The sequence below is a fragment of the Nicotiana attenuata genome, chromosome 11, assembly GCF_001879085.1.
Source record: "Nicotiana attenuata strain UT chromosome 11, NIATTr2, whole genome shotgun sequence".
Classification (NCBI taxonomy): Eukaryota; Viridiplantae; Streptophyta; class Magnoliopsida; order Solanales; family Solanaceae; genus Nicotiana; species Nicotiana attenuata.
Window position 1 is genome coordinate 31,143,079 of NC_031999.1, and position 17,531 is coordinate 31,160,609.

The 17,531-nt window shown below is 38.4% G+C and overlaps 1 pseudogene; it reads right to left on the reverse strand.

The window, feature by feature from the left end:
* Positions 291 to 17,531, reverse strand: part of LOC109234795 — a 42,906-nt pseudogene continuing 25,665 nt past the window's right edge.

A 17,531-nucleotide genomic window follows, 5' to 3' on the forward strand; every position in this document is an offset into this window, starting at 1 on the left:
ACGGGTATAAGAGATTATCATTTTAATAATACAATACGATAAATTTAAGTAATAATTAAAACAAACATTACGTTTAAAGTATCAATAAAATACAAATTTAGTGAGAACACACAATCGAAACAGATCAAAAAAGTTTTGTCAATTCATAGATTTGTACTTTAATTTATGGATACCACCAATGCCGCTGGTCTCTATCGCGTTGAATTTTCTCATTGGTTGATTTATTTCTAGTATGTTCTGTTCGTTGTTCTATTGTCCTTGTGTACTGTTGTTCTTGGCCTTCTATGTGTTTAGTTCGCCGATGCACGTCTTTCGGCCTTCTGGAAATTATGAAAAAAAACACGCAATGACATAAAGCAGCATATAAAGGTGAAAAAGAAATCAAAGACATTCGTTTATACTCACTTTTTCACCCATGTGATAATATTTATCTGACACATGGACGTCAAGCCTCTCCTCTCCCGTAATAGCTGCTACATCGTCCTTAATCTCAATGGCTGAATCTCCTAGGTCACCGTTTATATCAGCCACATGAATGTATTTTAAAGAGCTAATATCCCCAAATGCAGAAGGAATCTCTTTAAGCTCGTTACATAATTCTAGTATTAATTGCTCAAGCTTTGGGAAGGTTTCCTTATCAACTTGCCACGTCCCCGGAAAGTGAACATTCTTGAAACTCAATATTTTGAGACTTTCGAAGGTGTCATCACTTGTGTCCCACTCATCCTCTACAAAGTAAGAGACTCCAATACCCAATATTTCAAGGTCAGGCAATCCGGCAATTGCTGACAATAAAGCAGGTCTTAGAGGACAATTGTACAACCGCAACTCTTTCAAGCTTGAAGGGAAGTGGTATTCACGGGGAGGTGGGATACCGCCGGAGTATTTGTCAGATTCGAATGATGCAACGAGTGATTCAAGTTTGGTAAAGACATCCAGCTTGGGAGACCAATTACAGTCTATAGAAGGATCCATTGGTTCCTTAATGGTGCACTGAAGGTGCTGAAGATTTGGAAACCTCTATAAAATATCATTCGTGTCTTCAGAATATGTGATACGAACATGGGATAAGGTTGTCAAATTTTCTAACTTTGAACTTTCTTCCAATACCGATGGTTCATGCATGTTCTTCTTCTTACCAAGGAAAGAACAATACCTGATACTCACATGTTTCAGCTTTGACAGTTTCCAGATTCTAGGCAGTAGTACTATGTGCTTCGATGATCTTGATGCCCTCACCTCCAAAGTTTCCAGATTTCTCAGGTTCGACCACGACCATGGAAGAGCGTTTAGCTTAATCCAAATTTTTAAGTACCTCAAATGAACTAGCAAGCCTATTTCATCGATCTTTAAAGTGTCATCCAGCTGATTGCGACCCAGTTGCAACACTCTTAGAAGCCTCATGTTTCCTATGTAACGAATAGAAGGGGGGTCAAACTGACCGCTAACTTTCAAAGATAAGAGATGTTTACTAAAAGACCTCTTATCTTTCGAATTATAGAAATCACAATTTTTGTGGAGTTGGTGGTCAGTATGAATGGTTAGACGACGGTGCATGAAATCTGAAGCATGAAGTGGTTCACTTGAATTGATGAACTTGGAAATTATTTCCTTTCTGGCTTTTATTGAACAGAAATCATGCACAACGTCATGCACATAGCATACCCTGATCTTACGGCCAGAATAAACTGATTACCTTTCGGAGACCATTACCAGGCTACTGGAGATCAAAGGATCCAAGTAAGATTTAGTTGCTTCCTCTAAGCTCTTGGAAGGGATATGATCCACCAACCCTTCGGCCATCAACAACTGTGTCAACTTGGAGACTGGAGTTCATTTGTTCTTTTGAGATCTTCCAAAGTAAAGCAAACACGGCTTCACATGGTCTGGTAAATGGTCATAGCTCAATTGCATAACCTTCATCATTTGCTCTTCGTTCTCGAAAGCAAAATATTTCAGGTTATCTAGGATTTCAAGCCACGAATCCTTTTTCTTTTCTTTCCTTCTCATAACTCCAGCGATCAAAGCAACAGCCAAAGGAAGCCCTTGACATTTCTCAACTATTTTTTGTCCTACTTCCAGTAGTCCATCTGAGCAACTTGCTTCTCCAAATACCATTTTTTCAAATAACTCCCAACTTTTGTCAGGTGTTAAAAGTTGAAGGTAAAAAGGATCACTGTCGCATTTGACTTTCATAGCCACTTGACTGCTTCGGCTTGTTAAAATAATTCTACTTCCTCTCTCAACCTTTGGAAAACATGCTATTAACATCTCCGCTGTTGCAATATCCCACACATCATCCAAGACAATGAGGTACCTTTTATCATATAGTTCTCTTCGTAGCTCTTCAGCAATGTCATCTTTATCACCCTCCCTTTCTTTGTCTTTAGGACTAGTAACTTCGTCAAGAATCTTCTGTAACACCTTTGAATTGTTACATTTTTGGGGAACAGTGCACCACGCCCGAACATTAAAATGACGGTCAATTATTCTTTTCTTATACACTTTGTTGGCCAGAGTAGTTTTACCAAGACCCGGCATTCTGACAATCGAAATGACATCAAGAGTTGGTCCATCCATGAGTTGGTCAATGATCCAAGCTGCTTCTTCCTCAAAACCTACTGTTACGTCAACAAAAGATGGTGAGTTTGGTTCAATTGGCTCATCGGAAGAATTTGTGTCAAGGGGGTCTCCTTTCTTAGCAATATCCTCCCGCTGTAAACAGGTGATTTCAGCCACGATAAGCTTGATCTTATCAATGATACTGGGAAGTGAGAAGACAAGATGTGAAAGACCATTATCTCTACCAAGGATGGAACTAATAACATGTTCTGTCTCATATGCCGCATCTAAAGCGCGCCGCCAAATATCTTTAAGTAATCCATTGTTATCCATTGATTGCCTAACTTTCCATAAAGACAATCTTAGGAATTCAAGGTCTTCTTTAACTATCCCAATTTCTTGCTTTATCAAAGCAACTGAGGAAGCATTGGAATTGAACAAATCATTTAAATGTCTGAGTAGAAGATTCATGAAGAGTAATCCATCACCCCTAGGGAAGCAAAGTTGCGATAAGTCTGGGGCTTTCAAGAAAATCGGTTTGAGATATCCTTTCATTTGTTCAATTTTTGGCAAGAAGTTTGCAGTTGCATTCGCATCTTTGATATTCTCTTTATTTGAAGAGCTCTCCTCCAACTCGCGAACCGCTATAGATATCTCCCTAGTAAGTGCTCCAGTATGAGCCAAGATATCGTTCAATTTGTCATGAGGGATGGAGTGGTTTGATATGTCTGTAAGAGTAATCAACAGGAACTCTATCATGAAATGAATGTTTGCAGTGGGCGCGTTGACATGCACTGCACCTTCCATGTGTCCTTGGAGATGATTCAGATAATTTTGAAGAATCCTTGGAGATGCTTCTAGGAGTTTCTTAAGGAACCCTTTGTGGGGTCCCTAAATAAAATAAACAAAAAGAAAATAAGAAAGAAAAAAAATGTGATTGGTTGAAACCATGGCAATAGTAGGCGGATGTAAGGTTGGGTGGTAGAACCAATTTCATAACCAATTTGCAATCTTGCAAATTGGCAAGTAGGCAACAGAACAGATTTTGATCGGTTTTGGCGAGCGTTCGTTCAACTATAAATAGGGATGATGTTGCCTCATTTCAAGTACACCAAATCAAGAGAAGCAACAGAGATTTAGAGAGATAATCCACAGATTGTAGTCTGTGAGATAAATAGTGAGTGGGAGTAATATTGTAGTGAAGTGTTTAAAATAAAGAGTGTTATTTCTTTCGAAGTTGTAGTAGTCTCTTGACACTACTAAGTTGTAATATTATAGTGGTAATATTGCTCCGCTGGGGTATTGTATTTTATCCCGTTAAAATATTTGGTATCATTGTTACTCTATTGTGTTATTGTTATTTACCGTGGATATTATTCCTGGGCGGGATTATTATTTTTTCCCAACAACGTGGTATAAGAGCCATGGCGAATAATAGTCCGCTGTCTTTTTAGTATCCCCGTCTCACAAAAGATAATTATGAGAAATGGTGTCTACGTATGAAAGCCATTCTAGGCTCCCAGGATGTGTGGGGAATCGTAGATAGAGGGTATGCAAAATCCGATAATGAGGAATCTCTGCCTCAAAATGAAAAAGATGTCTTGGCAAAGACAAGGAAGAAGGATCAACAAGCCCTCACGCTCATCCACCAATGTTTGGATGATGCCATGTTTGAGAAGGTGGCAGATGCTACCACCTCAAAGGAAGCTTGGGAGATTTTACAAAATTCTCTTCAAGGAGTTGACAAGGTGAGGAAGGTAAAACTTCAAACTCTAAGGGCTGATTTTGAAGTTTTAAAAATGAAAGAATCCGAATGCATTTCGGATTATTGTTCAAAAGTGAAGGTTGTTGTGAATCAATTAAGAAGATACGGGGAGGACATAGAAGATGTCCATGTGGTAGAACAGATCCTTCGCACTTTAACACCTAAATTTGATTTTGTGGTGTGTGCTATTGAGGAGTCTAAAGATTTAGACTCTATGATGGTGGAGCAATTGGAGGGTTCTTTACAGGCTCATGAAGAAAAGATCAAGAGGAGACAAGAAGTGCCACTGGAGCAACTTCTTAAAACTCAGGCATCCTTTAAGGATTATGGAGGTGAAAAAAGCTATCGGGGGAATGGACGAGGACGAGGCCGTGGCGGTCATGGAAGAGGAAGAACTAATAGTAACAACTTCAACAATGAAGTTAAAATCCACCAAACATTCAGAGGTCGTGGTCGTGGACAAAGAGGAGGAAGAGGATGTGGCTACTACCAAGAAAATAATGGACAAAGGTATGACAAATCAAAAATTGAGTGTTATAATTATCATAAATTTGGCCATTACTCTTGAGAATGTCGTAGCAATGTTGAAGAGAAAGCTAACCTTGTTGACGACAAGAATGAATAAGATGAGTCAACGTTATTGTTGGCACTCAAGGAAGAAGACCTGGATAATTGCAGCTCCTGGTATTTGGACAATAGAGCAATCAATCATATGTCTGGATGCAAAGAAAAGTTTGTGGAGACAATAAAACGATGAGAGGTAACGTGTCCTTTGGAGATACCTCAAAGATTCAAATCGAAGGGATATGTACAATTCTGATCTCCTGTAAAGATGGTAGTCACAAGCTAATTCAAGATGTTTATTATGTGCCAAAATTAAAAAGTAATATTTTGAGTTTGGGACAACTTCTTAAAAAGGAATATGACATCCACATGAAAAATATGCATCTTTGGCTTAGAGATTCAACTGGAATTCTAATTGCTAAAGTGCATATGGCAAAGAATAGATTATTTTCTCCGAATCTTAAAACAATTGATGCAAAGTATTTGAAGGCTAATGTGCAAGATGAATCATGGTGTTGGCACATGCGATTTGGGCACTTGAATTTTGGAGAAAAGAACATGGTGCATGGGATACCATCAATCAACCATCCCAATCAATTGTGTGAAGCTTGTCTTCTTGGAAAGCATTCAAGGAGGAGTTTTCCAAAGGAGGCCACGTCAAGATCAACCAAACCGCTCCAGCTTGTTCACATTGATGTGTGTGGACCAATCAATCCACCTTCTTTTGGTAAAAGTAAATACTTTCTGCTTTTCATTGATGACTTTAGTAGAAAGACTTGGATTTATTTCTTAAACCAAAAATCTGAAGCTTTTGCTGCTTTTAAAAATTTCAAAGCACTTGTGGAAAAAGAAAGTGGTTATGAAATAAAAGCTTTAAGGTCAGATAGAGGAGGCGAATTCACTTCAAAAGAATTTAATGAATTTTGTCAATCTCATGGAATTCGTCACCCTCTAACGATACCTTATTCACCCCAACAAAATGGAGTTGCAGAGAGAAAGAATCGAACGATTCTTAATATGGCTAGATGTATGTTGAAAGCTAAAAGTATGCCCAAGGAATTTTGGGCCGAAGCTGTTTCTTGTGAAGTTTATTTGAACAACAGGTCTCCAACAAGGAATGTTAGAGATCAAACCCCTCAAGAAGTATGGAGTGGAAGAAAGCCAAATGTCAAGCACTTGAGAATCTTTGGGAGCGTAGCATATGCTCATGTGCCACAACAAGGGAGAGCGAAGCTTGACGATCGAAGTGTCAAGCATGTATTCATTGGCTATGATACGAGTTCAAAAGGCTACAGGTTATACAACCCAAGCAGCGGTAAGGTGGTGGTGAGTCGTGATGTTGAATTTGATGAAGAATTGGCATGGGATTGGAAAGCTCTGGAAGAAACTTCATATGATTTTCTTCCATATTTTGGTGATGAAGAAGAACCAGAGACTGTGGAACCTGTGCAGGATACAACTCCACCTCCTTTTCCAACCAATGTTGCATCCCCTCTTCTCAAGAAAGTTCAAATGAACAGCCGCAAAGGACAAAGAGTATTCAAGAGCTCTATGAGGACACATAAGAAGTTACTAATTTTGATTTTTTATGTTGTCTCTTTGCTGACAGTGAGCCAATGAACTTTGATGAAGCTGTTACAAACAAAAAGTGGAGACAAGCCATGGAGGAGGAGACTGAGTCAATAGAGAAGAACAACACTTGGGAGTTAACAACTCTTCCCAAGAGTCATCGAGCAAATGGAGTGTAATGGATATACAAAATAAAGAAGAATGCTGATGGAGATGTGGAGAAATACAAGGCACGACTTGTGGCTAAAGGCTACAAGCAAAGGCAAGGCATTGACTATGAAGAAGTCTATGCACCTGTTGCCCGCATGGAGACGATTCGTTTGCTAATCTCTTTAGCGGCACAAATGAAGTGGAAAATCCATCAGCTAGATGTCAAGTCTGCCTTCTTGAATGGCTATCTTGAAGAAGAAGTCTATGTTGAACAACCATTGGGCTTCGTGGTCAAAAACCATGAAGATAAAGTGTTGCGGTTGAAGAAAGCTTTATATAGATTAAAGCAAGCCCCACGAGCATGGAATAGTTGCATCGACAAGTATTTTCAAGACAATGGGTTTACTCATTGTCTCCATGAATATGCTCTTTACCTTAAAGTTCATACTAATGGAGATATCTTGCTTGTTTGTCTTTATGTTGATGATTTTATTTTTACGGGTAATAACCCAAGTTTGTTTGAAGCTTTTAAGAAAGATATGTCTCGTGAGTTCGAGATGACGGAGGATGAAATTTTTATCTCTCAAGAAAGTTATACAAAAGAGATATTGAAAAAGTTCAACATGCTCGATTGCAACCCGGTGAACACACCGATGGAAAGTGGGACAAAATTGTCCAAGTTTGATGAAGGAGAAAAAGTGGAACCCACATTTTTCAAAAGTCTTGTGGGAAGTTTGAGGTACTTGACTTGTACCATGCCAGATATTTTGCAGTTGGAGTAGTAAGTCGCTTCATGGAAGCTCCTACCTCCACTCATTTGAAAGTCACTAGACGAATTCTTCGTTACCTAAAAGGTACGATTGACTTTGGGTTATTTTATTCTTCTTCTAATGATTTCAACCTTATGGGGTATTGTGATAGTGATTATGCCGGAGATATTGATGATAGAAAAAGTACAACTGATTTTGTATTTTTCTTGGGTGATTCTGTTATTTCTTGGAGTTCAAAGAAACAACCAATTGTTACTCTCTCAACTTGTGAAGCTGAATATATAGCAACAACATCTTGTACCTGTCATGCTATTTGGTTGAGAAGATTATTGAAGGAGCTCAATTTGCCACAAATTGAAGCTACGAAGATTTGTATTGACAACAAATCCACACATGCACTCGCAAAGAATTCAGTGTATCATGATCGAAGAAAGCATATTGATACAAGGTATCACTTCATCAGAGATTGCATTGCTAAGAAGGAAGTCGAGCTCAAATATGTGAAGTTTCATGATCAAGTTGTAGATATCTTCACAAAGCCTCTTAAGTTTGAAGATTTTCAAAGATTGAGATCTTGTCTTGGAATGAAGAAGAAAAATCAAAATTAAGGGAGAGATTTGTGGGGTCCCTAAATAAAATAAACAAAAAGAAAATAAGAAAGAAAAAAATGTGATTGGTTGAAACCATGGCAATAGTAGGCGGATGTAAGGTTGGGCGGTGGAACCAATTTCATAACCAATTTGCAATCTTGCAAATTGGCAAGTAGGCAGCAGAACAGATTTTGATCGATTTTAGCGAGCGTTCGTTCAACTATAAATAGGGATGATGTCGCCTCATTTCAAGTACACCAAATCGAGAGAAGCAACAGAGAGTTAGAGAGAGTAATCCACAGATTGTAGTCTGTGAGATAAATAGTGAGTGAGAGTAATATTGTAGTGAGGTGTTTAAAATAAAGAGTGTTATTTCTTTCGAAGTTGTAGTAGTCTCTTGACACTACTAAGTTGTAATATTATAGTGGTAATATTGCTCCGTTGGGGTATTGTATTTTATCCCGTTAAAATATTTGGTAATTGTTACTCTATTGTGTTATTGTTATTTACCGTGGATATTATTCTTGGGCGGGATTATTATTTTTTTCCAACACCCTTCTACTTCTATTGACCTTGAATCTTTCAGCTTCATAGTACAGATGTATAGAACCTCTAGCTCTACAGGGATTATCTCGAACAGTAGAGAAGTGATCTTGAAGGAGAACTGAGAGGCGTAATCATAATTATCATCATAATCATCATCATCATCATTATTATCATCATCATCACCTCCACCACCACCACTTCCTTATTTTTCCTTACCTTTTTCATTAATCCAGAGATCAAAACAGAACTGTGTTACTCTATCAGCTGTAAGTTGAAACAGACGAGAGAGATATTCAGTTATGTCATGCTTAGTGCATCCTTTTATTTTCAACCCATTGAAATCTCTTAGATGTCCGCATACTCTCTGAAGAAGAACGTATTCACTCTTGTACCGGAGATTCATTTTAGCAAGATACTTTGGCAGATCAAGGAGGTTCATGAAGAGGGAGTCTAGGTATTGAAATATTTGCTCCTCTGTCATGGTGGCACTTGGTACATAATCATGCCTCGAACTCACATAACTTTGGATATCTTCCAGCAAGCGAGGGGCCATGATCCAGCAGGATATCATCTTCAATTTGACAGAGAAGTGACTGAACCAGATCATCGAACTTTTTTATTTTCAAGGACATCTTGGAATAGAAGTCATCCAAATTGGAATTCCCGAACTGGATGAATGTTCTTAGGAATCTCAGTTCCATTCTCAGCTTTCCCATGTCATCTAACTTTGAAAATGTTTTTCTTTCTTCTTTCTTTAATCGGTTCAACCTGTTGGACTTTAAGCCATTGGGCTTTAAAGTAGAAGAAGTGTGAATTGGAAATGGAGGAAAATAAAATGGAGGGAAATTAAAAATTTGAAGAAGTGAACTTTTGTCTTGCACTTTGTCCCTCATTGGTGAGGGACAACCACATTTGTGTGCTTATAATATAGAATCACTTCTCAAAGCTCTTAAAAGGAGTTGAAGAGAATGAATCCTCGCGCCGTCGTCGTCGCTCGCTCGGCTTCGGCTTTGGATTTGGATTTGGATTTGGATAATGATCGATAAGATTATTTTTGGACAAAATTTATTTAATTATTTAATAATTAATTAAATGCCAAATCACTGCTGAAAATATGCCAGAACCCTGCTGAAGGTTCAGAGGGCCTCTCTGGCCGCGGTTCTGCCGCGACCGCAGTAGAATCGCAGCAGGCCGATTCAGAGAGCCTCTCCGACCGCGGTTCTGCCGCGACCGCGGTAGAACCGCGACAGGCATCGTATTCTTCTGAAAAGTCACCTTTTCCAAACACCTCTTCTGATAATTGCCTATAAATTCTAAGGCAAGGCTCCATTTTCTACACACGAAAAACACTCCAGAACTTCTTTCTTTCTGAATATACTGCATCCTAATTCGCAGTCTCTCTCTCTCAAATTCGTAAGTGTGATTTTGCTCCGTTCTTTGAGTTCGTTGGTATCCTGCAGTTTGTATTGCCACTGTTGCAGGAAGGTTTATTCCGTTTTATCCTAGGAGGATTTAATCCATTACCTTGGCAACGTGTGAGGGGGTTAAAATTCCTTAAGGACACACAAGAAAATTGTGGACTCGGAATATTTCTTAAACTCTTCTGGTTTTCCAGTTTCTTTTATTTTTCTAACAGTTTTTTTTTGATTTTTGGTTTAACACAGTAACGCTCACAAGCTTAAGGAATTTAATTTCTAACGTTTCTGTGTTGAAACATATATTAAACTGTTATTCATATTTTGTATACTGTTTTGGAGACTAAAACCTTGTTGCTTTCTACTCCAATAATTCTTTCTGTCCGGTTTAAAGTACATAAAAACTTTGCCGGAATAATAAACGTACGGGTTTGAAGTATATAGAAACTTCACCATTGTTACGTGTTGTATGTTTGGTTTGATATTTAGTTTGAAGATATCAAAACTTCACTGATTTAACAAAGTTCTGTATTGTTTTCAACTTTACAGAAATATGACGAATGAAAACCAAACTAATGGAAGTGTTGCGGGAACAGGTGCTACTGTTACGAGTGTTGCTGCCTCGTCAAGCCATTCTACTCCTGCTCATGCTATGGCACCGGTAGAAAAACCCGGAAAGTTTTCCGGTATTGACTTCAACGCTGGCAAATGAAGATGCTCTTCTATCTTACTACGTTGAGTTTGCAACGTTTCATCAAGGAGGATCCTCCGGTCATGGCTGAAAATACTCCGGATGATGAACGACTTATTGTAACTGAAGCATGGAAACATTCTGATTTCCTGTGCAAAAATTACATTTTGAGTTGTTTGGAAGATCGCTTGTACAATGTCTATAGTGTCATGGAAACTTCAAAAGCGTTATGGAATGCGCTTGAGAAGAAGTACAAGACTGAGGATGCCGGACTTAAGAAGTTCGTGGCTGCAAGGTTCTTGGATTTCAAGATGATTGACACTAGGTCGGTCATAACTCAAGTTCAAGAACTACAAGTCATTGTACATGACCTCCTTGCTGAAGGTATGGTCCATAAATGAGGCCTTTCAAGTCGCTGCTTTCATTGAGAAGTTACCTCCGCTGTGGAAGGATTTTAAGAATTATCTTAAACACAAACGGAAGGAAATGACACTGGAAGACTTGATTGTTCGTTTGAGGATAGAAGAGGACAACAAAAATGCTGAAAAGAAGTCACGTGGACACTCGACAATAATGGGGGCAAACATTGTTGAGGAGGCACCACAAAATAAGAAGAGGAAGAAAGCTTCTGGACAAAGGATTACTCAAGTAGAAAGAAGTTCAAGGGTAATTGCCACAACTGTGGAAAATCTGGGCATAAGGCAGTGGATTGTCGTGCGCCAAAGAATGATAAGAAGAAAAAGAATCAAGCCAACATGGTTGAAGATGAAATGGAAGACTTGTGTGCCATGTTCTCTGAATGCAACTTGGTAGGAAATCCGAAAGAATGGTGGATAGATTCTGGAGCCACCCGCCATGTTTGTGCTAACAATGAGTTATTTCTTCTTATGCCCCGCAGGTCCCGACGAGACAATCTTCATGGGAAATTCATCTACGGCCAAAATTGAAGGAGTTGGCAAGATTGCGTTGAAGATGACATCGAAAAAATAGTGGCTCTAAACCAGTCCTCCATGTTCCAGAAATTCGCAAGAATCTTGTGTCTACCTCACTTCTTGTCAAGAATGGATTCAAATGTGTTTTTGTTTCTAATAGTGTTGTACTAAGTAAGAACGATTTGTATGTAGGAAAAGGTTACCTAAATGAGGGCCTTTTTAAGCTAAATGTAATATCAGTTCCTATCAATAAATTGAATGCTTCTTCTTACTTGCTTGAGTCAAACACTTTATGGCATTCGCGTTTAGGTTACGTAAACTTCAAAACATTGCGAAAGATGATAAATCTAGAAGTATTGCCAAAATTTGATTGCATTAATTCTAAATGTCAAATATGTGTGGAATCAAAGTATGCTAAGCATCCTTATAAGTTCGTTGAAAGGAATTCAAGTCCTTTAGACTTAATTCACACAGTATTTGCGACATGAAGTCAACACCATCTCGCGGTGGGAAAAAGTATTTTATTACTTATTGACGATAGCACGAGATACTGCTATGTTTATTTACTTAATAGTAAAGATGAGGCAATTGATGCTTTTAAGCAATACAAGAGTGAAGTTGAAACGCAACTAAACAAAAGATCAAAATGATAAGAATGATAGGGGTGGCGAATATGAATCTCCTTTTGAAGAAATATGTTTGGAAAATGGCATTATTCATCAAACAACTGCCCCTTACTCTCCACAATCTAATGGAATTGCGGAGAGGAAGAATCGAACGTTGAAGGAGATGATGAATGCATTGCTAATAAGTTTTGGCTTACCACGAACTTGTGGGGGAAGCTATACTTACAGCTAACCGAATAATCAATTGTGTACCTCATAGTAAAACACAATCCATTCCTTATGAGAAGTGGAAAGGAAGGAAGCCTAGCTTGAAATACTTCAAAGTGTGGGGGTGTTTAGCTAAGGTACAAGTTCCTAAACCTAAAAGGGTTAAGATAGGTCCAAAAACGGTTGATTGTGTGTTTATTGGATATGTAACCAATAGCAAGGCATATCGGTTTCTGGTTCATAAATCAGAAAATCCAGAGATTCACGTTAATACGATAATAGAATCAGATAATGCCGAATTCTTTGAAACTATTTATCTGTATAAAAAGGAAAGTGAAGTGACCTACCAAAAGTCATAACGACCTCGGGAGGAAATAATAGATGGTATGCCTAATGAAGGAAATCCGAGAAGAAGTAAACGTCAAAGGACATCTACTTCATTCGGTCCAGATTTTCTGACTTTTCTGTTAGAAAATGAGCCTCGTACCTTCAAGGAAGCAATGTCTTCCTCAGAGGCACAATATTGGAAAGAAGCTGTCAATAATGAAATAGAATCCATATTGAGCAACCATACTTGGGTATTGGTTGATCTTCCTCCAGGTAACAAAACGTTGGGTTCTAAATGGATTTTCAAGAAGAAAATGAAAGACGATGGTACTATTGACAAATACAAGGCAAGACTTGTTGTCAAAGGATTTAGACAGCGAGAAGGTCTTGACTATTTTGACACATACTCGCCGGTAATAAGAATTACATCCATTCGGATGCTAATAGCGTTAGCCGCCTTGTATGATCTTCAAATCCATCAAATGGATGTAAAAACAACCTTCTTAAATGGTGATTTAGAGGAAGAAATCTACATGGACCAACCTGAAAGGTTTGTGGTTCCGGGAAAAGAAAAGAAGGCGTGTCGACTTGTTAAGTCTCTTTATGGACTAAAACAAGCACCCAAGCAATGGCATGCGAAATTTGACCAAACATAGTTGTCAAATGGCTTTAAGAGTTAATGAATGTGATAAATGTGTTTACATTAAGAACGTTCCAAATCATGTAGTCATTGTTTGCTTATATGTTGATGATATGCTAATAATGAGCAAAGACATTGCCAACATTCAAGCTACTAAACGCATGCTTGCTAGTAAGTTTGATATGAAAGACTTAGGAGTTGCCGATGTAATTCTAGGAATTAAAATCCAGAGGACTCCTCAAGGTCTAGCTTTGTCTCAATCACATTACGTGAAAATGGTACTTGAAAAATTCAAACACTTGGAATTTAGAAGTGCAAGAACTCCAATTGACTTAAATCATCATCTCATAAAGAATAAAGGTGAAAGTACGTCTCAATTGGAGTATGCTCGTGTGTTGGGAAGCTTAATGTACATCATGAACTGTACACGACCTGATATAGCTTGTGCGATAAGTAAACTTAATCGATTCACAAGTAATCCCAACAAACATCACTGGGTAGCAATGAAACGAGTTCTGGGATATTTGGAATATACCCAAGACTACGCTTTGCACTACAATAAATATCTTGCGGTTATCGAAGGATATAGTGATGCAAATTGGATAACCGGCTCAATAGAAACAAAGTCCACAAGTGTATATGTTTTTACTATTGGTGGAAGCAGTATCTTGGAAGTCTTCCAAACAAACGTGCATTGCTCGCTCTACAATGGAATCAGAGTTTATAGCTTTGGATAAAGCCGGTGAAGAAGCTGAATGCTTCGAAATTTCTTAGAAGACATTCCGTTCTGGCCAAAACCTTTGACTCCTATTTGCATACATTGCGATAGTGAGGCTGCAATAGGACGAGCAAGGAGCGTTATTATAACGAATAGTCTCGTCATATACGACGAAGACATAAACACCGTTAGACAACTACTTTCTAGTGGAATTATCACTATTGATTATGTAAGATCACAGGATAATGTGGCGGATCCGCTTACAAAAGGCTTAACTAGAGAGGGAGTTAAGAAATCATCTAAGGGAATGGGACTATGGCCGAGGACAAGTCACATGGCGGTAACTCTACCTAGAATTTTGGATGTTCCGAGATCTAGGTTCAAGGAGCTCAAACAAAGTTGTGATTGACCGATTCAACATTGTCAAAGTAAAATCTTTGGTCCCTTCTCGTGATGAAGACAATGTTCAGTAACAAGGATAGAACTTTACACGTTCTTTAATGATTACCTAAGTTTGATGAGGTATTTATCAAATATGTGTCAATCTAAAGGATACACAGTTTAGGAATCACCTATGTAAGTGTGAAGTGGAAGCGCTTCAATGAGAATTCTGTAAGGCCAATTCTCTACGCACTTAGAAACCAGGCGGTGTTCATGGCTAAAACGAACATAATAATGAGAACCAAAAGACGGTTAAGGGTTGGTTGTGTGACATATGGTTGTCTAGGTATAACTAAAGTTCGACGGTTCAAAGATATCAAATCTACCGATTGACCGAGTATATCCGACATATGTTCACTATGGAAACTTCAAAGGGAAACCTACTTATCAGATGCAATTAATCTTTACTTGCAAAATCACATAGCTTTCATCTATGATCTTTCTGATAACAGCCATTCCCATTCATGTGGGGGATTGTTGGACTTTAATCCATTGGGCTTTAAAGTAGAAGAGTGTGAATTGGAAATGGAGGGAGATAAAATGGAGGAAAATTGAAAATTTGAAGAAAGTGAACTTTTGTCTTGCACTTTGTCCCTCATTGGTGAGGGACAACCACATTTGTGTGCTTATATATAGAATCACTTCTTAAAGCTCTTAAAATGAGTTGAAAGAGAATGAACCCTCGCGCCGTCGTCGTCGCTCCTCGGCTCGGCTTCGGCTTGGATTTGATTTGGATTTGGATTAGTCAAATGATCGATCGATAAGATTATTTTTGGACAAAATTTATTTAATTATTTAATAATTAATTAAATGCTAAATCGCCGCTGAAAATACGCCAGAACCCTGCTGAAGGTTCAAAGGGCCTCTCTGGCCGCGGTTCTGCGCGACCGCGGTAGAACCGCGGCAGGCTGATTTAGAGAGCCTCTCTGACTGCGGTTCTGTCCGACCGCGGTAGAACCGCGGCAGGCAGTGTATTCTTCTGAAAAGGCACCTTTTCAAACACCTCTTCTGATAATTGCCTATAAGTTCTGAGGCAAGGCTCCATTTTCTACACACGAAAAACACTCCAGAACTTCTTTCTTTCTGAATATACTGCATCCTAATTCGCAGTCTCTCTCTCTCAAATTCGTAAGTGTGATTTTACTCCGTTCTTTGAGTTCGTTGGTATCCTGCAGTTTGTTATTGCCACTGTTGCAGGAGGTTTATTCCGTTTTATCCTGGAGGATTTAATCTATTACCTTGGAAACATGTGAGGGGGTTAAAATTCCTTAAGGACACACAAGAAAATTGTGGACTCGGAATATTTCTTAAACTCTTCTGTTTTTCCAGTTTCTTTTATTTTTCTAATAGTTTTTTCTGATTTTTGGTTTAACACAAGTAACGCTCACACAACCCATCCAAGAAATCATTAATATACTTGCTGATTATACTTTTGTGTACCTCAGATGAAACCTGCTAATTAAAAGACCAAAGATCAGTAACCTTCATATCTACATTTTGCTAGCCTATGAAATTAGGAAGATTTAATTCCCAAAGATTCATTAAAAAAGAAAAAAGAAGGGAAAGACATGTTTCATCCACGACTAGCCCTCAAAAGTAACTAGTGTCACAAGTACTACGGCAACTAGTAGAATGTATAAAAGAATATAACTACTACTATCTGAAATAGAGTAACGATAGTAACAAAAGGAGAGACTACGGCATGTTTGCGGCACGGCTCAGAAGGGGGCAGCTTACCGTGAAATCTCGATCAAGTATCAGGGATGCGCGCCGGACGGATAGCCATATGCACCTGCCTCAAATTCTGTACATTTAAGTACAGAAGCGTAGTATGAGTACATAAACAATATGTACCCAGTAAGTATCTAGTCTAACCTCGAAGAAGTAGTGAAGAGGGGTCGACTTGACACTTACTAGGGTCAGTAATGATATAATTCAAGTGTTACACTAAGCATGGATGTATGAATATAAGTGACAGTCCAAGAAACAAGAAAAGACAAATTTTTTTTTCCTAACAACATATCAATTTCAATCGTATCATGTAATAAGTTAGATTCCAAAGCATTCAAGCAGTGTAAATCACGGAAAGTTCCACATAAATAACATGGGCACATAGTGCCGAGTTGCACGGCCCGATCCAATACAATAATAAACTGTGCACTGCCAGAGGGTTGAATGACGCAAACCATAGATGCATTTATTTACTATCGACGAGTACGATCACTGCCGACCGATCCACAAATAGCATTTATTATCAAGTAAGCACACACTGTCCATTTATGTCAACTAATTCATACAAGTTCTCAAGTGAGTGAGTATAGCTGTCTATATTTCTTTACCAATTTCTAGCATGACCTAAGTGATCTTAGTAACAAGCAAGGACGCAAGCATTTTGCAAGTATAGCATGATACATGTCCTAAACTACCCGCACAATTAGCATAATAGTAGCTACGTACAGACTCTCGTCACCACGTACATATGTTAGCCCTCACAGATAGTGACATACATTTATTTAATTCACCTATGGGGTTAATTTCCTCTTACAAGGTTAGAAAGGAGACTTACCTCGTCCCAAATCTTACTTCAAATTTCAAGAATGTGCTCAAACCCTTAAATCAGAGTCGAACGATCCAAAACTATTCAAATGGGGTAAGAACTAGTCAATACATACTCAAGAGTTCATATTCTAGCTATTAAAGTAATTTTCCAACCCTAAATGTAAGGTTCCTAAAATTCATCCCCAGGCCCAAGGTCCCGATTCCGAAATTTTTTGAAGAAGTTGTTACCCATAACCTGAGGATCAAGAATATATGATTTCTACTACATTCCATAACAAATTTCGTGGTCAAATCTTATTTTTATCAAAATCCTAGGTTTTACTCTAAACTCATAATTTCCACTAATTTACATGTTATAATCTACCCATAAACTATGTATTAAACTCACATTAGGTAGAAATAACTTACCTCACAATGCTAGGTTGAAATCTCCCCTTTTGTATCTCCCAAATTGCCCAA